Source organism: Aphelocoma coerulescens, chromosome 7 (genome assembly GCF_041296385.1).
Source record: "Aphelocoma coerulescens isolate FSJ_1873_10779 chromosome 7, UR_Acoe_1.0, whole genome shotgun sequence".
NCBI lineage: Eukaryota > Metazoa > Chordata > Aves > Passeriformes > Corvidae > Aphelocoma > Aphelocoma coerulescens.
In genome coordinates, this window is record NC_091021.1 from 27386794 (window position 1) to 27412512 (window position 25719).

The 25719-nt window shown below is 41.1% G+C and overlaps 1 protein-coding gene across 1 annotated transcript in view; it reads left to right on the top strand.

The window, feature by feature from the left end:
• The first annotated feature begins 204 nt into the window (after nt 1–204).
• MRAS (muscle RAS oncogene homolog) overlaps nt 205–25719 on the top strand; it is an 85939-nt gene continuing 60424 nt past the window's right edge. Inside the window, exon 1 of the mRNA XM_069020997.1 lies at nt 205–273. The gene's annotated coding sequence lies outside the window, so the exon portion shown is untranslated. The remainder of the gene's footprint in view (nt 274–25719) is intronic.

Sequence of the window (25719 nt, forward strand, 5' to 3'; positions counted from 1 at the left end):
TCCAATGCTGAGGTCCTCCTGAGGTCCCAGCCTCCCTTCTATTGCCTTCTGCTCTTGCTGCTCTTTGATAACAAGACAAAGAGAAGTGGGGAGGAAGGAGTGACTACAGCAGTACAGGGAACACTAGAGGAGCTGCTGCTAAAGAGTGAGGGGGCAAGGAAGAAAACCTATCCTTGTGTGCTGCAGTGAGGAAGAGATGTATTTGGTAGTCTTCATCCCACAGGCTGGACAGAAGGAAATTGTGGGACTACATGTGTCTTCTTTAACCCTCAGGTAAGCATTCAATGAGGACAAAGGATGTCCACACCACCTCTTACTCCAGCCGTCAGGGCAGGTAGGCAGGGACAGCAAGTGGGTTGTGCTTGCTGTGGATCAATCTTTGATTCTTGTCTAAAGATGATGGGGAATCCCAGGCAGGAGCTCTGAAACACCTGGCCTGGGGCCCCATCTCTGGGTGTACACAGAGCCACCTCTGCAGTGGGCATGCTAACAGTGGTTTAGCTGATTTCATCTCTCCCTCTGCCCAGCCTGAGAGACGAACTATGTGCTCCTGCTTTCCTTAGTCATTCCTACCTGATGTAATGCTGCACCATGTTCTCTTTAGCAGTATAGGTGCGCCCTTAAGTTTGCAATGACATACAGAAAGAATTCTGATTCATGGAGGAGGAAAAACACCAGAGCAAAGAGCTCTTTTTAAGAAAATAACAAAATACTCTAACCTTTGGAGGAAGTTTGTTCCCTGTGTGTTTTAAAGCTTATGCTGCAGAGGGAGATGCCACTTGCTGCAAACTTTATTTTTTTTTTATCTTGGGAAGGGACTAAAGACAGAAGTACTCAGTAAAATAAGTATCTACAGACACTGAAGAGTCAGGAAACAGTGAGATCTCCTCCCTTTCCATACTTTGTATGCCAAATGGCTACCAGTGCTTGTCAGCCTTGCTGAGTATCAGGGAGTGTAGCAGACTGTGTGTTCCAGACATAAGGAGAGCCAGCTGGGCTGCCCCATAAGGCAGTGCCTCTCTTCAGTGCTGCTGAGCCATCTCCATCCCCAGCACGAATAGCAGGTTGGTGAAAGCCAAATGGGGCCCCCCAACAAAGCTCAGAGAAGGGAGTTCAAATCCCTTGTGGGGGTTTCTTAAGCTCATCTTGCTGTGCTGCTAGCCCGGAGCCCGCATGGAGCTGCGTCAGCCCAGGTGGAATGCTGTGTGAAACAGCTCTTCATGCTGTGCGGAGGAAGACTTTAGGAGATTTTTACTGAGCAAGAAACCTTAGATTTCCCCATAGGGACCAGAGATGTGCATATTGAAGTGCTGGATGATGATATAATCCATAAAACTCTCATGCAAAGAGGTGTTTCTCTGTAAAGAATGAAGTGATGCTCAACAGTGGGAGATTAATCACTTCTCCTCCCCTTTCCTCCCACTTACCTCGTGGATCATTAGGTCTCAGGAAGGTTTTAATTCTGCGTGTACATGGAAAAATTGACCAGAGTTTCACCTGACTGGTGACTAGGTCACGTTAATCTGTATCACAATCAACACTCCCTAGTCCAAAACAGTAGAGAAACAATGCATCCGACTGGGAGAGAAGGATATTTATCAAGTTAGGAGGCTTTTATGGAGGATTATCTTGACAACTGTACATACAGCTCTTCCTTCCACAAGAGCTTCCACCTGTATAAGCAGGAGTCAGGGCAAACTGGTATCCCTTGGCATCCCTCTCACTTAAGTGATCACAGCTTTACGTCCCGGACTGCTTCCTCTAAGGAGGCCTTCCATCACAGGAGCTTTGGGGTGAGAATGTCAAAATGAGTTCATCAAAACGCATCTGTTTCATGCTGAAATAATGTCTTACTCAAATGTAAGGCCCCTGAGACTGGCCTGGTTGGATTTACTCCAATCTGAGCCCACGTTGTGCCTGGAGTTATTTACTGTGAAACTGTTGGGAACTGGACTTTCCCATGCAAAACAACAGCTGTGATTCACCCTCAGTCACATATTGATCAGATTTTGATCCTTTTTCATATAAAATGGTCCTGAGGATTTATTTCTGTCCAGAAGAGATTGGGTTGAGTCTGCTCTTTATGGGTTAACAGTTGAATTCTTGTATTCATCTGCTGGTGCCTCAAGTGATACTAATCTGTGTAGAGAACAGGGACAATAATATGGGATTTAAGGGATCAAATCAACTGAAGTAAAAATCAAGATTGTGGAGGAAACAGATTTGACTTAAATGTTTGAAATAAGATAAAACTCAGAGGCTGAAAACTTGCAAGTAGGTAAGAAGGGAAAATATTCAAGTACAATCTTTATTTCTTACCCAGTGTGTTTTAAAAATAGAAATAGATTTTTTTCTAGTTTTGAAGCTTCTAGTTTTTATAGAATTGATAACTAAAGTTAGAACTAGCTTAGAACTTAAAAAATCTTAAAAAGTAGCTTATAATGACTGTGCTAGTCTTTTACAAAGAAAAAAAAATCTGCTGCTTTCCTCCCAGTTTACCAAAACAGGGATCAAAACTCAGTCTTTCCCTGTGCAGATTAAACTAGAAGCAATATTTTACTCTGCCTATTCCAAAGGTGATTCTACTGGTAAATGCTCCATGGGGGGTGCAGTGAATTTTAAACACTCCATCTTCTTTCTGTGAAAGATGCTATTGAAGTGTATTACAAGCTGTTATCAAGTTTACAAAAGAGATTCACTCTGGAGTTATAGTATTTTATGTCAACTTTCAGCTTAAACTAAACTTTTATAGCCAGGATATAAACTCCTGAATATGGGTTCTTTGTAATAGAAAACTTGTCTGACTAGAGGGTCAGGAGGAGCAATGGTAGAATGCAATTTATAGCCTGATCAGCTTGGATTTACATTTCATCACAGTACAATATCAGGAGCAGATGTTACAATGGCAGTCCTTTTTTTGTTGATGTGTAAAAACAGCACAGTATAGTCCTAAAACAGAGCTGCTGTTTCCTTAATGGGAGAGCAGGGTAACTCACGTTTCTCAGAACTATTTTTACAAGCATAGCCTTTGCAACAACACCTCAGATACCCCCGAGCCCCTTTGAATACAGGGGCATTGAAGATAAAACCTCTGGTTTTGACCTGTGAAATTAGAGACTAGAAGCACAGGAAAATCAAAGGTTTGAGCTTTCTTGAGACAAAGATCAAGCTATAGGGCTCCAGAAGGTGTTGGGAAGGGGAAGCCTAAAGATAAGGGACAGGGCATTTGCCATGGGTGGAATCATTGAGGTTGGAAAGGGAGTACTCTGGCCAACACCTGCTCAAAGCAGGGCCAACAGAAGGAATAAAGTCACTTTTTATTAATGGTCCATGCAAATAATTTACCTCTGTTGAACTCAAGAATATTTCAGTGCTTGCTCAGTGCCCAAATCAACCAGTTCAGTGCCAGATATGTCACTCTAACACTACCTGAATAGAAACTTTCTCCCTGGATCACAGTACCATGTGCATATAACAGATAAACTAGAAATGTTTAAGCCTTCTCTTGTCCCCTTGCAATCCTCCACCCACTTTCTTTTTACTTTGCTAAAAGAACAGAAAAGAACAGTTGCTTTAAGGCATTTAATAATTATAAAAACACTTTATTTTGAACCCCGGGTGTTGTTCTTTGGGGAAAACTAGTAAACATTACAGTTTTGATCCAGTCTGGCAGAGCTTGTCCTGTGAAAGGTCACTAGGACCAGATGGTTTTTGTTCTGTGCTTGTGCAGATTCTGAAGCGAGAGTTCAAATACAGAACTCCCAGGCATTACTGGAAATCAAATAATGATATCAGGAATGTCTCCCAGTAATTTTCAAAAAACTGATTATGTGAGATTACTGACCACAGAAAATCATGTATGTGATTATTTCTGTCTTTACTTTTTGTTGCTGTCTTAAAGTCTGCAAGGTTGAGGGAAGACCAGTCTCCTTGCACCATCTCTTTGTCTCTGTCTAGATCCTTTCCAGGCTACAGAACTACATCTCTTGCCATCTACCATCTTATTACTGAGGAGAGGGCAATGTTGCTAATATTAGCAAGGAAATTCTTGGGTGAGACTGAAGCTTTCTACCGATTCATCTGTTGCCCATTGTTGAGGTATCATTACCTACATAGTTACTGCTGCTCTGGGCCAACAGCAAGGTTAGCAGGAAAACAGTGAGATTTAAAATGTATCAAATACAGTCTACTCTCTTTAGTTATCTCCTGGCTGCAAGAAATGCTGTGAACTACCAGTGAACCCTGGCTGAGAGTTAATGCCTGTCATTTCATGCTTTTGGTCAGGTTCCCTGCTGTTTTCTAATGGTGCTCCTGGCCTTGAAGGTGCTGGATAATCCATGGACTGAAAAGGGCAGTGATGGTGTCTGTTTGAGGAGGTCAGAGAGTGGAAGCACTGAAGGGAGAAGTTCAGACTGTTGCAAGAGAAGGAGACTGAAAAGATACCCTTGTTTAATATTCTGTTATGTGCCAGTGTGTATCAGAAAGCACATCCTGGGCATGACATTCAGAGCAAGGTTCAATTTGCCATGTCCTGGCTATATTGTCAGTGAGATTTGACTGTGAAGCTTGTAAGCTCTGGACAACTAAACCTCCAAAACATTCAGTCTTCTGATTTGCAAATGGGTACCCAGACTGGCCTTTTGCTATTTGATAAGTCCATGTATTTATATCTTTCTGCCCTTGCTAAATATTTCACAGGAACAAACTTTCTGATGCCATTTTGGCTTGTCTGAATTGCACATGCATACACATGATTTTCAAGGTATTTCTTAGAATTTCCTAAGTTTTCTAAGTATTAACTGCAGGGGAAGCAGGGACCATATGTGGTTATGAGTTTCTCCTGACTCTATGTAATTGATTGTTGGTTGTAAACCAAAGCACCAGAATGGATCTTTATGTCATCTGTGATTCAGTCTAGTGGTGCTAAAGTACAGACCAGAAGCTCTGATTTTCCTTGTCAGTTCCTTTCACTTCTCTGCTTTCCTTCTCCACAACTACCCTGTTTCCAACCTGACTTCCTACCCAGTTCTCTATGTATGCAGTTTGTCACTCCATGATAGTCTTGATGGAGGCATCAAGGAGAAATCAGCATGAAAAAAAAAAGAGATAGGATGAGTGATTAGAAAACTTCTGGAGGATAGGATGACAGGGTGAATCTCATCGGCAGGAATTTTTCTCCCCTTCCATAATCCTGGGGAACCCAGGACTTTCAATTAGGGCAGCTGTGTTTTGTGTTTTCACACATCAATCTTTCATTGGCCTTGCATCAATCATTCACAGGTTTGTGCAAATAACTTCTCCCAAACAATATTCTCCTGTCAGAAACAGGCACTGTCATCTGTAAACCTGTTTGAATATTTCATTGGTACCAGATGATGCTTTTTGTTGAGGTTTTTTGTGTATTTTCTGGATGACATAGCAATATAATCCCTGTCTCCTTGCCCTAATGAAGCTGGAAGGCCAAGGTAGAGCCAGACAGTAACTGGGGCTGTGTCCTAGAAACCTTTTCTTTGTAGTCTGTGAAGGGAGGAACAAAGGTAGCTGCAAACAGGGAGCCCTTGTTCACTGCTTGTTTGATTCCTGTCCGGCCAGGCTCAACCTAGCTGATGTCAGGAGTGACTAATTGGTTTTATAAATCCAGTTTATGCACATACAAAGCTTGCTTTGGATTCCTATTCCTTCAGGCGAATATTAAGCCATAGGTCACAGTTCCAGTAGCTGTCAAATTGCTTGTTTTCTGAAAGTGCTACTGAAAGCCCGTTGTGCATGGTCCCTGAGAGGCCACACTGGCCTGAGTCTAGGTCAGCATGGATGAAAAGGGCTTATGTGGGGAGAAGCAAAGCATAGAACTGAGGGGACTTCTGGAGAAAACTAACCTACACAACAACTTGTGAAAAAGAGGTCTGGCCAGCTATGGGAAATTACAGTAAATTGGCTGATCTGAGTACTGAAAACTAGGCCTACCCAGAAAGTAAATCACTGATGCAATAAACAGTAAATGCCTGTGAACTGGGTTAACTCGTGACTGGCTAGGACAGCATAGTGTTTACTCAGTGAAGAGGACATGGTACTTATAATGGAAGTGAGTTTTTATTCCTGATGACACAGAGATGACCATTACTTTCTGTGATGGTAAATAGCTTCTGCAGGAACAGTGCTTAACTCAATACAGGTCTTTTCAAAAGTGCATCAACAGATAAAACTACAAATTAACACCCTGTTGCTGTGTTTCTGTGGTCTCAGATTTCTCCCTCAATATACAATAGCTCCTGTAAGCGTGTATCAAAATTTTTGTCTTTGTGCTCTCTCACCAGGTTTCTTGGTGCTATGCTTTTGCAGTAGAAAAGGCTTTGAAATAAATTGCTGAAATGTAGTTCAGTTTATGGTTCATAAAGGGCTTTGAGAAACCATTTTGTATAGAAAGTGTAACATAAATAGAGGCAGCATATTCATTCCATTTTCTTAGTTTTGAAATTATCCTATTAAGCTGGCAAACCTGTCAAACATGTAACTTAACATACTGAAGCCTTACCTACCAAGAGGCACTTAAGTGGATGCTTAAAATTAAGCATGTGATTTAATCCTGCTTTATACAGTTCTTAAACACAGGCATAAGTCTCACTGGAGTCAAGGCAAGCACGTTAAAGCTAAGTGTCTGCTAAGCACTCTGTTAAATCAAGGCCTAACTCTGGTTATTTTCATATTCCTTTCTAATTCTGAAAAACAACAAGTATGCTACAAGAGGCAGTGACATCTCAACTTCTGCCCCCATTAAATAAGTTAAAAAATCATGAATCCTAAAGCAATTGCATTGCCATCATACTACTTTTCTTTTATGATTAATCCAGAGTTTTATATGTCTTTCTATAGGATTAATATCTTAACAGCAAGGTAATAGGTAGTGTGACATTTAATCTCTTTGATTAAATTCCATACTAAAAATGTCCCATAAATAAAAGAAACAATTGAGGCAGTCATAAATTACCTTCATTGTTGCAAAGTGATGGATTTAGTGGTTACAGAGGGTAAAATCTCATGAGCTCATTAAAGGCTATAAGGGTTTTTTCTTTCCACAGCCCTAAAAGACATTGTGGCCTACGGCAGGTTTTCTCACATTGCTTTCATTTAATCAGTTGAAACCTTAAGAGGAAATAGGAGATGCTTTATATATGTGTCCATTTCAATTTCTAGTAGAGATCACCAGATCCAAATAGAGTTTTCTATCTCAGGTGCCTCCTGTAGTCTCAGTACTCTGTGCCTAATGAGAGAGGGTGTATTTTTGAGTTAATAGCCAGAATCAAATTGTTTCAAAATCAGAGTCTGCTTTTCAACTCTGCCACTGACCTTCACTGTGACCTTGGGCAAGTCACAGAAAGCCAAGTATTCCAGAGCTCAGTATCAACTACCAGAGCCAGATCAAAATGTATCAACCACAGCCATACTGCCAAATTAACATGGTTTGGATGCAGCCCAGCAAACTGTGCTCTTTTGAGTATTTGCCTGAAAGTATCACAAGGGAGATGCTTATCTGAGTCTCTCTGAAAATCTACATCCAGGTGAAGGTCCCAAAACTTTCAAGGCTCCACTGTACTACTTAAATACACCTGGAGGATTCATTTCTCCCTTTCCAAAACTAGCAGAAGATCGTACCCAGACAGAAGGGCTTCACTTAGCATGATAAGGCATCATTTTCCCATTCTATTAGAAACACTTTTTACTACAAATACTAAGACACCTTCTACCTTTCTGTTTGACTAGAGCAGGTAAAAAGTCAAGTGGCAAGGGCAATAAAGTGAACACAAATTTCATCCAAGTTGCTGGGGGTTTCAAGGGCTCTCGAAAGAACTTTGCTAGCTCCTGAAATCTGAGCTGTCCCTTTGATTCCTCACAATGAGCTGTCATGACATGAAACCCATCCTCCAACAAGAACCACACATGCACAGGCTGCTCCATGCCTCTGTTGAGCTGCAAGGACAAGAGGCTTCTAGTCTCACAGTGCTGCTAAAGAAAAAAAAGTTAAAATGGGATTAAGGATTCAAATGAAAGGCTTTCTGTAAAGATAAAATACAAAATAATACAAAAGGCTGATAGCAGAGAAGTCCCCCATGGTGCAGTTTGTAGGATCTTCTAAGAGTTTAGCAAGATTAAGTTAATGTAAATTCCTTGAGTGTCTGCACAACCCACAATGAGGTTGGTTATGCTGCACATTTCACCAGATGAAATGCTACATTTCAGTGTTAAAGCTCATTCAAGTACCCATGGAAACAGCACAGATGACAGTGCTGGGAGCATCAGGTTTCCTACTGGGGAGCTACTGTGGAAGCCTTAGTGCCCATGGCATGGGTACTCTGCAAGGGTGGGCCATGAGTGGTTTTGCTGTGGGTCTTTGCCATCAGCAGAGAGCAGGAAACTCCTGACCCAGCCTCAAAAAAAAAACCAACCCCCCCCCCCCCAAAAAAAAAACAAAAACAAAAACAAAACAAAAACCCCACAAAACAAACAAACAAAACCGCTGTCCCTACTGACCAAGAAATTTCTCATTAATATCTCAAGAGCTGCCTACAGCCTATGTCCCTTAAATTGTGGGAGGCCTGTTTTAGCAGAGATTCATGGAAGGCAGAAGCTTGCTGACAGGCCCTGATAAATCAATCAGATCTTGGATTGCTTTTGAAAAACTTCAGCCTATTTTTCTGCAATCTGTTATTAAGCAGGCCCTGTTCTGACCAGTTCCTTTCACAATGACCTCCAACGTTGTTTTGTTGGAGAAGCTGTAAAAGGAGAATGCGCTTAGGGCCAGGGACCCTTTAAAAAAAGCCTTGCTATAGAGGATGGCAGGGCCTTCAGACAGTGCAAGAGTGGCCCAAGACTGCATCAAAAATTCCTGTTAGTGGAGATCTAATAATGCTTTGGGTGGATTAGCAGGGAATGCAGCCCAAAGGGTCCAAAAAGGCAGGGAATCCATGCCTTAGTGTCCCTGTGCTTTGGGATTTTTGTTTTTCTTTTCTTTGTGTACCACCTTAACGTAATTCATTTATCACAGACTGGGCCAGCGCAATCCTGGATTACTGTAAAAACCTCACTGCAAGCTTCCAGACATGTGGATTCCTCATAAACCTTGCTAAACACTTCTCTTCCATCACCCATGTTGGTCTGAGAGTCACAGGCTGTAGCTGGGGATGGAGATGTTTTGTATTCCCTATAAGAATTTTTTTAGATTTTCACAAAAAAAATAAACACTTTTCACATGACTGAAGTTCAAAACTCAATTGTCCATAGGGAGGGGAAATTCAGAATTTCCCACCTCCTTTGTTATTAGGCTGATTGTGCCCCAGGCAAGAACTAATAGGATTTAGAGGGAACTGGTAGCTACCAGAGCAATTTCAGAAGTTTGTGACATGACCTGAAGAATTGATTGATTTGCACTATCCCTCGACAAGGAAGATATGTCATGTACAAGGAAAGAAGCAGCCAGGTATCTGAGGTCAATTGACCAGCGATCCCACAGTGCAGAAATGGGGTGCAGAGCAAACGAGGCAGTTTCTCTAATAACAGGAAATCATCCCTGTTTTCCTTGAAGCCAAGGGAATTCTTTTCAATGTGTTCTGATTTACATTATAAATAAGTACCCATCTCAGGTAGCTGAGTGCAGTTGCTCAGTTCAGACCAAAGAAAAACATCTCTGACTGCTTTAATATTTATTTGGAAGATAATAGTTTAGAATGGAGTGAGTTGAAACAGGCAAATTTTTGATACAACTAAGCCTTGATGGTTGTTGTTGTTGTTTTCAATTTGCATTTGTTCTAGTTCCTTTTTTGCAAACAGACCATTTCACCCTTTGCTGGGAATCACAAATTAGCTATAAGTGTAGTCCTTGCAGCAAACACAGTGCTCCTTTTCCATCACTCACTTTCACTCTCCCCATGTACCTTTTACATCCTCATGCCATATATGTCCAATTTTATGCCCACATGCATTTTAACAAGCGAATTTCCAAAGTTGTGTGGATGAATATTTACAGGAGCTTCCTTATTTGCCCTCACTTTTTATACGTCTATTGAGCCTGGTGCCCAAACAAATATCACTAGCAAATAAAAATGCTCAACATCAACTTCTTTTCCCCAAGTTTTTTCCTATAACATATTACATTTAAGAAAACTGGTGTGGTTATAAGGACTATCACCAGGGTCACCCTAAAGCAGAGGGTTAATACTTTATCAGATAGACTCTGAATTTGTATTCATATTGTTCATATTTAGGATTGATATAGAGGTTATTCTCTGTAGGGTTTTAGGGCTTTTTTGGTTTTTTCTTTCCCTTAAGTACTGCAAAGTGTATCTCAGGTTGCCTTGAAGAGCTGTTCAAAGGATTGCCCTGTATATTTATTTGATTTTTCTTCTAGAAGCCTATAATTTAGTTGTAGCAGATTTAGAAAATAGCTGTAAATCAGAAATCAAAGCAGGGAGTTCTGGCATTGCTGGCAGTGTCCTGCTTGAGCTGGAGGCTCGAAGAATGGTGAAAGCTGCAGATACGCTGCCACATGCATGGGGCAACAACTAAGCAGAACGAGAATTCAAAAGAGGGATTGAGCTAGGGAGAAAAGAGATTTACTGGATATATTTCAGTGGACCAGGATATAGGACTTGATGGCATCCTAGGACTGACCCCAACACTGTAGACAGCCTTGAAGACAAACACAGGATTTCTGTCATGTATTTGCAAATACCCTGGAGCAGTAGTCTCTGGTCACAGCCAGAGGGGCTTTTTAGGGTTGACAATGCATATTGATAATACTTGGCATTTACCTGCCAAGCTGAGAATTACTGGTGCTGAAATCTTTGTCTGTTTAGTTAAGGAGAGAACAGAAGTAACACAATCTGATTTCCCCAGCCATTCACACCTTCACAATGAAGCCTGAGCTTCTAATGCTCCTGGTCCCATTGCTGTGTAGGCTTTCTTTAAACTATCAAGTTCGTATGACAAATAGGTTTGGGGAAATCTCTTCATTTCAGTGGATTTCATGAGCAAAAAAAGTAGGGCTGTATATATGAAATAAAGTATTAATTCTGAATTATTTACTCAGCTCCACTTGTTCTCATTTCCTTCTTTTTACTTAAACTAGATCATTCATCTTCCCTTCCTTCCTTGAAGGTATCTCAAAGGTTTTTTAATCACTTTGCATGTATCAAATGCTGTTAGATATCACCATCATACTTTTGTTTGGGATGTCTCCAAATAATATTACATGCTTTGAAGTAAATAAACCTCATTAGCTTTATTAACTCCATTAATCACAGTTAATAATGTTAATGAAGCCTATTTTAGCGTCAGTGTCAGAGATTTAGGACTAATTGATCTCATTATTAACTTCTGTCGAATTACAATCCTCTTCAAATTTATCCCTCAGTACTATCAAATTTTATGTGAGATCAACATTTTCCTATGAGATTTTGAAACATGAATGCAATGAAAAACATTGATTTTGGAAGCATTTTGAAAGGTTTTGAGTTTGATGGCAAAAGGCCAAAGAATTAGAAAGTGAGGGGGACTGGAAATTGAAAGGGAGGCTACACAGAATCAAACTTCTTTTCTTCACTTGCTACACTCCACCCTCCACGTGGCAGAGGTGTCACCTGAGCAGCAGTGACCCAAATCCCCAACAGGACTCAGTCACCCAGGGGCCAAGTCTGACATGAAGATCCTGACTTAGAGGCCACTCCAATGATCCCCAGTGCACACGGACTTTACCTCACTATTCCCTCACAGCTTGTCTTGAATACATTTATGCACTTGGATCTCCACATCTGGGGGGGGGGGGGGGGGGGGGGGGGGAAGGGGGGCTGTAGGAGGATGTTAGCAGATTAATGTATTAGTCTATTTATATGCTGCACTAAAACAGCTTTGTTTTGCTGGTTGCACAGGCCTGACATGATACAGTTAATTCTATACAGAGCCACAGAAAAGATGATTTTATTTTCATTAAAATGTTGTTGCTTTTTTAGGTGAAATGTTGACAAAACCAATATACATTACATTTCTTGAGCATTTTAAAATTTAAAGCAACACCTCTAATGTTACACTAATACTATTTTCTACTTTTGATGCTATTTTTTAATTTTCCATATATCTCCCATTCTGTTTTCTGGTGTGGATTAAAATTGGCAGTATCTAAAATACCTTGAAAAATATGTCTTCCAATAAATCTTTGCGGTTGAAAGTAGGAATAACCAGTGATATAAAAGAGCCGGTTTTTCAGTTAGGCTTGATAAGTATCTGTTCACACTAATACATACCAGCCTTCTCTATGAGGTACCCAAATTCTTCTCAAGCACAACAGCCTTTCCTTAGAGTTTTTCCCACTCCCACAGCATGAAAACAGATCAGCTGCTCATTTCAAAAGTGCTAATCCTAAATAAACATAGTTTCTGTATTTCAGTCTCCAGTTATAAAATGTTAAATGTCTATGTTGGGCTTGAGGTCAATCAGTTTGAATTTTTTAAGAACCAAAGCCTGAAGAATCTCCAGTGTGGCATTTCCTCAGTCAGGCAGTCTTAAACCCCTTCCCCACTCCTCATGCTTTGCAAAATAAGATATTTTTATTCCTACATAATTACCAGGCAGAAAGATTCAGGGAAAAAAAAGGGAGGGAAAAGACACTTTAGAGCTCTAACTCGTGAATTGTCTGAGCCTTTCCATCAGTTCCCTTTAACTGCTCCGTGGATAACTTCCCAAGTTTCTTTCAGTGACTAATGCTGGGTATTAGTTTAATGGGTCATAGTTACTGATTGGATCATAAATACAGAAATCCCACCACTGAAGCTTAAAAAAACCCTCAGAGCTATTCAAGAGGAAAATAAAACTCAGCACAGCAACACAATAAAGTATGCAACTGTTGGCTTTCCCTTACCAAGAGAGCCTTTCCTGACTTTGCTGCACTTCCCCTACATGAAAAGGGTGGTTATTTCCTCAAGAAATCCAGATGTTATAATATCTTAAGTCAAATTCTATTTCCCTTTTCTTTGGAAGGAAGGGGGAGCAAGGCTGAGACTATGAGTGCAGGTCACTGGAATGACCTAGAATTGGTTTAGAATTATGAAGATAATCAGTTTTGCCAGGTGTCAGTGGCATTTCTGTTCTAGGGCAGTCTGGTACAACTTCACTATTGCAGTGCTTTATTGAAGTCTTTGAGGGGTAACTAAGGAGCTATTTACATTGACCTTTACAACACTGGCCTGAGGCTCAGAGCAACATGGCAATATTCATTGCCAGTACAGGTCTGCAGAGATATTTCACACTGTAGGTGGTGGGAAGGAGACAGACGGTTACAGCAAGGGCCTGAAAGTTTCCAGGTACAACAGCACAGAGATTCAATGTGCACCAGTGTCTGGGGGCTGTTTTCAGCCCTGCTTGTACACCTTGCTCCTGCTCTGCATGGATGCTGGACTGCCACGTGCTGCAGTGGAGACACCTGCTCATTTAAACTTGTAAGACTGACACTGCAGACCTTTGCCACATCTCACCATCTCCAGGACAGCATTTTATTTTGATTGGTAACTTTTAGGTTGGATTTGATCACATTTCTACAGCTTCTCTTTAGAGCTGTAAAAATGAGCTTTAAAAACAAGTGAATACTGAAGCTCGCTGGGCTCAAGAATGAGGTCTTTAAAATAAAAGTATTTCAAGACTCAAAATCCAGAATGTGAGTAGTACCAGCTGAGCTGGATCTCTAATGCTCTTTCTCTCACTGTGGATTTGCTCAGGAACATTCATTGTATCAGCTACTTGCGTCTGAGTTCCACCTTCAAGGAAATATGAATCTCTTAATTAAATATAATTTCCAGGGACATGTCCCAGTCTGGCATGTGTCAGGAAGGACAAACCAGGATGTGTATATTCTTACCATATTAACTCTTCTCAGGACTTTCTGGGAAGGAAAAATATGCTTGCCTTTCCTACCAAAATCCTTGCCTTTCAGTCTGTGTATAGACACACTTTAGAGGGATGCGGTGTAAAAGAAGCATGCTATCCATTTCTTGTAACTTTATCTAAAGATTTCTTATCAACACAAAGTTTTAGGATGCATTCCCATTTCAGAGTCTGAGCCAGCCATATTAGTTTTCAGATAAATTCAGAGGAGTTTTCATCCTGTTTAATAGAATAAAGACCTGAGTATGATGTAGGGGCTCAAGAACTCAAAATTAGTTCATTGTACTTCGGAAAAGCAAATTTCAGATTCAGGATGAAGGCACAAGTCAAATACAGCTTGACAAAGATTTACCATCTTAACAGAAATGTAAGAGTAAGAGAACTTCCTGGATGACAAAGTTTAGTCCCTGCTAATACCTGCATTATATAATCCCTAAAAAAAAAAAAAAAAAAAAGGATTTCCTTTAAATGGACTTCTATAAAAAAAAATAGATTGGTATTTAGTAAAAAGGAAAAGACTGAAAGTTTTTCAGTCCTGGCACAAATAGGTAGACAATCTTTAAAACAGAAAACAACAGCCTCAGTGATCTTCTGTGTGAAATCAAGGTGACTGAGGAATTTAAGGAGTGCAAGGTGAATGGATCAGTCGCATGCCCAGCAGAAGCAGGCAGAAGCTTCTGCTCTCTTTTATTCTAACTGGAGAGGAATACAGGCAGTGGCACAGGAAAAGACTGCAGTGATAAAGCATCCTGTAAACCTTGTAATTCTGTGCCTCCTGTGAAGTATGCCAGAACTGCAGCAGAAGCAGCACAATCCAGAACTGACTGACACTTTGCCAAGGAAAGGCGAAAGCGCAGGAATGAAAGGGTTGCCATCCTCTCCTCACAGCCCAAATGTCACACAGAGATAAAGGTTACCATGAGTAACAAGTCTCATTTCCCAGGGAGAAAGCATGCAGCACCAGGGCTCTTCACATATGGAAAGTGGTAGTGGAGCAGTGAGCTGGGTACACACACAGGCTTTGAGATTAGCAGCAACAACAGAGCTGACTTCCCTGCTGTCACAGTGCCAGCTGCAGAAGTTTCATGCTGCTTCCAACTGATCGCTCAGTAAATCTTCAGGAACATGGAAGGAAAACTACACTCTTAAAAGTTATGCACCCTACAAACAGGAACCCTTGCTGTGTCACTTTGGAGTGCTTTGAAAATGCAAAAATAGTAGGCTATAGGATCTGAAACGGTATGGCTTTGGTTGGGGGCCAGAAGAGCTTCTGAAGTCATAAGGTCATCAGAGCTCCTGTTTTCTTCAGAATTTGCCTCAACCCTTGTATCCACTTAATTAGATTGAAATTATCAAGAAACTGTTGATTCTGAATTCCAATTTGACTTCCTGATGAAAGATGAGTCCTTCAGAAAAACTAATGCATGAAGAAGAAGGGGCACTTTATTAAAAGTTTAGAAGCTTCAGGAATGGATTGTTACACTAGGCAGAACAAACAATCCTGCATATTACTTAGTATTAAATATTTCACCTTGAGCATCTTACAATAACTGATAACTTGCTAACAATTAGCCAGCAAGGCCATATTCAATGTGGAGATCTTGTCTCTAAGAAGTCAGGAGTGCTGAAGGTGATTTGATCATTTTAGGATTAGTGGGGAGGTAGGTAAAACTTCTTGTATTGTTGCCTGATGCCCAGATATAAATCTAGTTGATGACAGATGCCCTCTTCCCTTGCTCTCCACAAGGTACAAAAAATCCATGAGTAAAAGCAAGAGTATTTCAAGACTTCCTGGTTGAATATTCTACATCTTTTTCTAGTTATTTTGCAATCACTTGTAGAGCCACTGGCTTTTAGCTTTCCATAAAAATGTGGTGGATTTGGCGGGGATACAGTTAATTTTTGTCATAGTAAATACTATGGGCCTTTCTGATCTGTGCTGGTAACAGCGTTGATAATACAGAGATGGTTTTGTTCTTGCTGAGCAGCACTTGCACAGAGTCAAGGCCTTTTCTGCTCCTCACCCCACCAGCGAGGAGGCTGGGGGTGCACAAGGAGCTGAGAGGGGACACAGCCAGGGCATCTGACCCCACCTGATCACAGGGATATCCCATCCCATTGGCATCATGCTCAGCACATAGAGCTGGGGGAAGAAGCACAGGGGGACGTTCAGAGTGATGGAGTTTGTATTCCCAAGTCATCATTATATGGGATGGAGCCTGGCTGTCCTGGGGATGGCTGAACACCCCCCTGCCCATGGGAAGGGGTGTATGAATTCCTTGGTTTGGTGTGCTTGTGTGCGTAGCTTTTGCTATACCTTAAGCTGTCTTTACTTCCACCCTGGAGTTTTCTCACTTTTATTCTTCCAATTCTGTCCCCACCCCACTGTGGTGCTAAATTGCTGACAGGGGTTAAATCATGACAAATACCTGCACTTTCCTCCCTTCTTCTTCCTGTCTTTTTGTCTGTCTACCTATTAATAGACTGACAGGATTAGTGTAATGCATGATTGACTGCTTGTTGTCAATCAAGCCTCTCTGCCTTAACAACCAAACAGTCATTTGGGTAGCAAATTCTCTCTTAAATAGGAGTTGTAATGGAAGGAAGGCTCAATTTAGCCTCACAAGATTTGTCCTTATAGAAGAGGGAACAAATTTGCTGCTTCTGATTTCTGCTTTTTTTCTTTTTTTAATCCAGAATATCCCTGTTGGCCACTTGTGATGTGCAGTACATAGCAGCTGATGCTCCCCAGCTCTTCAACAGGCTTAGTGGTAGTCTTCCTTTCCCGGTTAGGGAGATGGAATTTCTCTCTGAATTTCGCTAGTCTTATCCCCTCAGTTGCCTAATAAACTGTGCAGCTGCAGCAGGGGAGAGGAGCAGGAGGGTTTCCTTCCCTGCTTTTGCTACGCTGCAGGAGGCTGCGGTCGCATTTGTGTGTGCATTGTGCCATCGCGCGGTGCTGCTGCTGCACTGCCGTCAGCATCCCTGGGACCTGCCCCGAGCCCAACCCTGCCACACAGATAATCCCCATCAGTGCTGACTCCGAGCCTGCCTTCATCCCTGTGAACGGCTGCTGCTCCAAGGGTTCCCACAGACCACCGCATTAAAAGCTCCTACAGAGAAATTAGTGTGTGGCCAAGGAAGGAGCTGACGGGATCTGCTCAAAGGAGGACTAGTTCCTGTCCTGACTCCCAGAGGAAGCAAAATGGGGATTCACTTTTGTTCTATAGAGCTGTCTTCACTTGGATTTGGGAAAGATACAAGGAAACGGTATTGGTTTTTAAGCATTCTTTACCACTATCAAGCAATCAGCTCTTGTCAGGTGCACTGACAACATGAGGGATGTAGGGCACACAGTTGTCTCCTGCACTCTGTCTTTGCTGGCTTGTGCTGAATTCTGAAAAACTTTCTCTAATGCTTCTTGCTCTGTAAGTAATGGTAACATTAGTGAGGTTAGAGACTGTAGAAAATATGTGTCTAATGGCATTCTAGCATATTTTTTAAATTGTATTATGTTTCCCAGCAGGCTCTGACAGGGAATAATCTGTCTCATTATCCTGATTTTCTGTAGAAACAAAGTTTGCAGGACTGCAAGTATCTCTACCATTCTTTCCTTCAGTTTGAATTTATTTGACACAGTAGAAGTTTCAAAGACCTGAAATTCCCATACATTTTGCAAAAATAAGAAAAGATCAGAGAGGCTCCAGTAGAGCTTTTACCCAGAATAAAGAGTGGAGCATAAACTGACCCTTGATTAGACATCAAAGCACGCCCTTGGGAGAGCAGCTGGAAGACATGAGTCCACAGAATCACCATCTCCTTTTGATGTGCTACTTGCAAAATGACATGTTATTCTCCCCTATGCATGCAGAGACAAAGCAACATAAAGTGAACATCACAAGTGGTTCTCACACTGCTGCAATTTCCAAACGAGTCATTTTATAAGGTCATGGCAATACTCTGAAATTGTTAAAATGGCATCTGGGCTGCCTTTTGATCTAGAGGATTCTATTATCATTCCTTTTTTACAGTGTATTGTAGCAAGAAAGCACAGACCCTGAAAATCTATAATCCAGGATTTGTTTCTCAGGAATATTTATATTCTTACAAATATACAAAGAAATAACTCTTCCAGATAAATAATTTGTACTATAAAATTATTTCAGGTAAGCCAAATACAGATATCCATGTTCCTAATGAAGTACAGTCTTCCAAGTGAGTTGTCACAGTCAAGCCAGCAAAACAATTTAAGAATAAAAATTCCTATTACCTATAGGTAGTACGAAAATGCTTAATTCAGAAGAAAGTGTTCCAAAAAAGGCATGAACAAAACGACACACCAAAAAGAGGTGACATATTATCAGAAGGTGGAAAAGGAGCCAACTGTATCAAATCATTCTGCATTGCTTTGATTACTCTTTTTTTATGTTCAGCTCTTTTGAATCACAGGTTTGAGACCCACGGTATAACAGGAAGAACGTGCCCATGCTATATGCAAGCCAAACTAAGTTGCACCTATACAGCTACACCTGTTTCCTTTGGCTCCTTTCAACTCTTCCTTCCTGCACTAATTGTCTTCAGGAAGTTTTTCTTAGAGTCTCTGTTCTCTCTTTATTTTTTCCAAGTGATGAGGGGCTAAGGAGTCCATGACAAATAGCAATTCAGTCAAATCTATCTTGACTACTCTTCACTTTTCGCTTTATTTCATCTTCTCAATTTCATCTGCCTTTGCCTCCCCGAAACAATTCAGTTTAGCTGAAGATTTTTTCTTATTATTAATACAATGGCTCATTAGATTAATCTCTGCTTAAAATTCATGTCCTTCTCTCTCACCTCTGAGAGACAACCACTGAAAAGCGGCCTCCTCTGATGTGTATTTACTGGCTGTTGAAGGTCACTTTCTGAAAAACCCATTTCCTTCCCCAAAAGTCTAAAGATTCAGGATGGATGGATGATAATCCATATCCTGTCCTCTTCATTTATAGCTTGTTGTTTTAGATTTGAGGGTTTGGGAGTTTTTTTAATCGAAGATTTAGAAATGCTTGCAGAAATTCAGTGTTTGTTATTCAAATTGTCTGTGCCACTGTCTTGACAAAGCAGCTGTGCTCTGAAAATGATGACATCTCTACCCCCCTGGGCTACAAAAGGAAACTTCTGTCCAGGCTACAAAGATCTCTAGTGACATTAAAAGAGATTTTCATGAAGTGAAAGGCAAACACCATTAAAAGCTGTAATTTTTGCTCTTAAGAAATTATGCATATTTAACCAGATGTCTTTGAACTCATGCCACCTATGTAAAAAACAAACAGCTTTTTTGAGAATTTGAGGATTATTTTACATGAGAATTTAATTTGTTTAAAGGGAAATGAATATGGATGAGGATATTTGAATAGGTTCAGTGTGTTTGTCAGTCACAATTGCCAAGCTGGGACTAATCTTGGTGATTAGTAAGGGTAGTGATAAAAAATATGCTTGTACCCAATGTGCCTCCTGATTGGCAGTTTATTGCTCTTAGAGGACCAGATGTCAAAAGCCATATGCTAATATTCAGCACAGAACAATCCTCTGGTTTACACTTTAAAATGCACCATCATCATATGTCGATATTCAGCACAGAACAATCCTCTGGTTTATGCTGTAAAATGCACCGTGGTTGTCACTGCTGAGCAGTGAGTGAGCAGCAGCCCTGAAAGACAAGAGCCCTTTCAGGCAAAAGGAGCATTTGCTGCAGCAGTTGGCAGAGGGGAAGCGGGGGCTGCTGGGGCTGCTCCAGGCTCTGCTGCTGACTCCTGGCATCCTATGGCGACCATCAGGGAAGGGGACATGAAATATTTTACCTAAACTGTATTTCATACTTATTCAAACCAGGAATTACTTTTTCTTTACACAGCATCTGGTATAGTGTGGCTCTGCCTCATTACTGGAGGTGCAGCAATGGAGTTACTAAATCAGAATTAAAAAGTGTGTTATGTGAGAAGTGCATTAAAAAGAAAAAAAAGCCTTCGGGTATCAATGCTTTAAAATGTCTTGTGTTTGTATAGGATTTGAGTTCGTGATCTTCCTGAGCAGGGGAAGTTTACATTTTACTGGTATTATGAGTTTTGAATACAGAATTAACAATGAAAAAAAGTACTGTATTTACTGGTTTATTTAAAGATAGAAGTGCAAGGAAAAAAAAAAAAGCATGGGGGGAAAAATACACCCTTGAACCATTTCACTTACACTAAAACAAAGCCAGCTTCTGCCTGCAGTTAAACCTTCCAGCCCCAAAAATCAAAGTGATGCAAGGTTTGACTGAAGGCAGTATTAGCATTGGTTTATTCTGGTACTATTTGCCATATGCCAAATATATTAACCATAACAATTACAGGTGCTGTTAGCCATAATGCCAAGGAAATAATTGCCAGAGCCCTCAGCATTTGCTTTCCACCTGATCAGACCAAACAGGCAGCAATGGGCAGGTCTCTCTCAGGACAAATCAGGCTGTAGAAATGCAGAGAACTAATGAGATTTCCAGCCACTGCCAGCAGGAAGCAAACCCACCAAGCTGTTATTAAAGGCAGTGGTGTTCTGCAACACAGTGCTGCAATTTCCTTAGGATTATTCTGAAGTTTCAATTCCTTCTGATTTGATAGTTGCTGCAGAAAAAACCTTCCATTTCAAAGATCAGTTGAGTTGAACAGCATTCACAGTAGCTGGTCTTACAGATTGTTAACCTCATTTTACATGTACAGAGACTTAAATGAGCACCTGCTCATTTTTGTACCTCCATAGTTCCACCTCCAAATGCATCTACAGCCATAGCCTAAATGGAAAGTGTCTCTTCAAAACATCTCCATTCCAGGCTTTATTTTGATGCAAGATGAGGATTACAAAAGCCTTACAAAAAAAGATCACATGAGTTCTCTTCTTTAAGGAGAATTTTTGGGTTTTAGTGTGCTGGAGGCAGAATTTCAAACTTTTGGAAAGTTGGTCTGGAGTAAGTTTAAATTGGAGGAGAAGATACTCAGTGATAGTCCTGTTCCTGTACAGCTGTATTACACCTGCCATGAGCTTCCCCTTCACTCTGGGCTTTGGAGAGCTCTGTCTCATTCTAAAGGAGAACTGACAAAATGCTCTGGGTGAAGGAGATATTAATCCAGTTCTTATGCTATTCCACTCATTTGTTTTTTTTCTCAAAGCAGCAATATAGTGAGGTCATGTGCTTCTCCATAATGATCCTCTCATTTGCACTATTTAATGAAATTCTTTTCACAAGTTGTGTAATCCTACACTAATTAAAGAGGGCTTAATAGACCACTACATCTCTATTAACATCACCTTGTGTTCCTCTTGGAAGGTGTCACACACAGGGAGGACTGAACAGGAAGGAGCTCGATGGGGGCAAATCAGCTTCTGGAGGCAAATGGTCCTGTGTATCTGTAGGAGATGGTTTTTGAGGACAAAGGTGTGTTACATGTTCCTTAGTATGCAGATTATGCTTATCTTACTGTTACTCCTCTTTGTTTTTAGCTTTGTTGGGAGAGGATATTGGCAGAACATGCTGGAAGGTCCTGGGCTGCAGAGGATGGTGTTGAAGCAAGAGGTATTGATCACTGTGACAGTGCTGTTGGGATTGTGATGGCTGAGATAAAAAAAGAGACATATAATGGCATCTGCAGGGAGTGCACATACTCCTGCACAAGGATTGGTGCCCCTTTTTATAGTAAGCTTAAAAAAGTAGACTGTGCGACCAGGGAATGATGCACAGATGGAGGTATTTTAGAGAACTTTGAACCAGAGCTGGTTTGGAGCCTGCCAGCTGGGAAATGCAGGCAGAGTTGGTATGCAAACCCCGAGCCCCAAATTATTGATGTGCCCTGTACCACCTTATTTTTAATGTACTTCTTGAGAGCTGGTTTAATATTTCACTAAAGGCTTTGACAAGGTGAAGCCTCAGTAAATTTCAGAAAGACTCATCTGCTGTCTTAGTCTGGTGAGCAGAATGTGCTCTGAGATGCTCCAGTGATTTGTAGAAACTGGTCTTGGGCTCCCTGAATTCTCTCTGTCTTTTTCAGTCTGATAGTTTTATTAACTGCTTTTCTAGTACTGTATTATAAATCCACTAATTTATTTGGTTCTGGGTGTAATGCTGACTTGGTGAGTGGTGTTCTGCAGTCCTGACTTTTAAGAATAGTAGTTTAAGAGTTTATTGAAAAGGCTAACAAAACTACAGTGATGTTTTCATGGGCAACCAAATTTCTGTAAAGGATGTAGGCTAAAAAAAGGTTTTTTTCAATAAGCAGAGCCACTTGTAGTTCGTTTTTTGTTTTACAAACGGGGGAGAAAAATCAGCCAGGATGAAACTTCTGTCACATAAACAAGAAATGCTGAAGCCTTCTCCTATGTATTACTAGTCCCTTAACAAAATTATTTACTGTTAGGATGAGCTCTACATAGACATAGATGTTTTTCTCATGTACTCAGGTAAGGTGATCAAAATCAATGACTTAAAATGTCCAGAGCATTGCATCTCAAGAGAGTCCTGTCCCTGAAAGTGGTTTACAAAGTCACTTACAATCTTGCTGTGAATCATAATTGATTAGCTGCTTCAAACACCAAAATATTTATAAGAATCTAGCTGAAAATCATGAGCTCTCAAGATCTAAAGAGCTGAGGGACTTCTGAATTGTCTACTATTAGATTGAATCAAACTTTTTAAGAGGTAGCAATACAGGGAACCATAACTGCACACAGATAATTATCTCTAGGGATGTTAATTAATTTCTGCCTGCTAAAAATCCCTTGACTTTGGACTTAACAAAGATGAAACTTCCCTTTCATTTGTTACACCATATATTCTGCAGGGTTAGCATGAATATAACAGACGTTTTATTTTTTCAGCAGATACTTTAGGATGTCATCTAATTTTAAAGTTTCTGATTGCTCCAAACTTAATGATTCTGGGGAGAAAAATCTCTCAAGTTTGAGTCACTGAGTCTTACCAACTAATGCAGACACCACAAGTCACAGTCTTGCAAGCCCTTAATTTGCAATTCTTTTGAAGCACACATTTTATGTCTGAGTCACCTTGCTAGCAAGGGCACTTGGTGGAGGGAGGACGGTGCTCTCAGGGGGGGTATTCAGGCTGTGTTTGTTACGCTGACTTAGAATGACCCTGGTATGGCTAAGATTTTAAATATTTATTCAAAACCCCATTCCTTATCCTGGCTCAAGCCCCACTAAACCCAGAGCCTACTTCTTAGTAGTTCATAACAAGGCTCATGTGTCACTTTGGGGCACCCAAAGGAGATCACTTTTTCAGTGGAGCCGGGAAATCCCTCTTTCTGGAAGAGGCTCTGGGTAGGACAACATCTCCAGGTGCTCCAGGTATGCCCTTGGCTGTGCTGAGCTGCCCAGCTCCTGTGTGAAACACAGTGAGTAAAGACAAATGACTCTGGGCAGGGAGGATGCTCAGGTTTATGTGCTTTCATAATGTGGTTTCTGCAACTTGAAAACAGCATTCTGAGTGATGCCTGCCGAGGGCAAAACTGAGTGTGCCTGGATATTGCCAGACTTGCCTTCTGAATGGGTTGTTCTGAAAAATCAACACCAGCTGGAGAGGATGTGGTGTCACCATTTTCCTGACACCCTGGTGGATTTTCACCTGAAGGACTTATTTCCTAATCCTGACATCATTCCTTGTGGGGTCTTTTAAAAAGCAGCTGTCATCCTGGCCTATTTTGTGTCCTCCCTCAATCACTGGGGAGAAGCAGATGGAAGCTTTGGGCTTCTTCTCTTTTTAGATGAAGATTTTATAGTATGTTAAGAACATAATGGCTTCTGTAGCCAAGAGCGGCTCCTAGCCAGGCCAGAGGACAAAACATTTGTTTGCACCATATGTGGCCCAAGTGCTAAGCTTTAAGGAATGTCCAACAGCTCAAAGTATGGGTATATGAAGAGTTTGTCTGTAAGACAGGCGTGATGAGATGTTCCAGCTGCAGGTAGGTGCTGTGTGTAAGAGGAGGTGGCTGCTGTGGGTGGCTCTTCAGTGCTTACTTCTCCCCAGGTACTCCATTGGGACCCTTGACAAACCTGCACTTCAGCCCCTCTCTTCTGTTTATTTAGATCCGAATGTGTCAGAAACCCAAACCCTTTCTTTTATCTTCTTTTGCTGACTTTATCATTTAGTGCCATAGTCTGCGTTTCCTAATTGTAACAGTAATTGTCTAAAACTGGAGGAAGGAGGACACAGTTTATCAGCTCATTCATCTTGATTTCCCCAGAGTAGTACTGTAGACAATATTCTCCCAATCATAGCTCTTCAGAGGCTAAAGAAGTTAGAAACATAGAAATACCACTAGAGCTCGACTGAATTACTTGTGCTAAAATAGCCCCATGCTCCTGCAGGGCATTGTGAATCATTACACTTGCAGCTTTAATTTATAACTGTAAGTACTATTTTCATCTCTCAAGCCCTGCAAAGCCGTTTCTAAGGCAATTCCTGCAAGTTTTGGACAGTCCAAATTGACCCTAGACTCAGAGTAGTCCTGAAATCCTCTACAGGTTCCCTTGACATCTGCTGTTCCCAAAATGGCTGGGGTGGCCATCTGTCAATTTTAAGCCTACAAATGTCAAGTAGCCAGGATGAAAACAACCAGGAGAAGGCTGCTACCTCTTCCCAGCTGTATCTGTCATCTGAGTGAGAAATGGCCTTTCCCTGTTTATCTCATCTCTGGACTGTCACCATTGGTGAGCTTGGTCTCCCTGTTCTCCTGCCTCTTCTGCCTCTCAACTGTCCCAGGTGTGCTCACAGCATAGCTGCCTGCTCCTAGATTCTTCTCCCCTAGTAAGGGAACAGCAAGGAACCGAGTAGATGAGGGATTAAATGTTAATGCTTTCTGATGCCGGGGGCTTTCTCTAGCACCACTTAGGCTGTTTCATCCTGGCTGTGCTGGGAAGCGCTTGAACGTGAAGCACTCACACATTAGGTGGTGCTAAACCCTAATAAATGCAGACAAACTGATTTCTGGAGCTGTTCCCCATCTCGCTTGCTGCCACTCTGCACTCATCCTCGTGCTCTGAATGCTGCCCTGCACAGAACCGATTGCCAGTTCAGAAGTTTGCCAGTTTGCTGCTAAACTTGCCGTCAAATAATTCAAGATTAAAAGTTTCCTGAGTACTTTTTTTTTTTTTTTTAATTACACCAAATATTAGGAACATGAATTTAATGTTTTGGGACTTTTCTGCTCCTAGCTATATCTCTATTGCATTTGGCAGGCAACACAATAGTGAATCTGCAGCTGGGTATCTGGTAGAGCTTGAGACATTCTGCAGAGTATGAGGAGAGAAGGATGTCTGTGGTCTTCCCAGTTCATTGCTGAGTATAATTTTTTCATGCTCTGCACACATCTCCAGGCTGCATGAAAGGTCATGGGATGCAGCAAGAGTTGGCATGGAGTACATGGAACTTGCAGACTCCTATCAGAGTTTGCTTGTCAAACGTTTAAGACACTTTGAGTTCTGTTGCATGAGGGAAGCTTTGAATTAGGAGATCGGGACCTTACAGGATAATCGTGGACAATATTAGAAATGAAGGCATGTAAAATAGCTGAAGAGGTGCTTTGAAACAAGCTGCCAAGTAATGAATAATCACAGGAAACTTAAATGCCATTCACAGTACAGCCTTTTGTTTCGTAAGGCAAGCTACCTCTCTTGGACTTCTTTGCCTCTCTGAGAACAAAAGGCAGAATCAATAAGCCAGTCAAAGAGACAACTGGAAATTACTTTGAAGTTTGTGATGAAAGAGAATTTTCC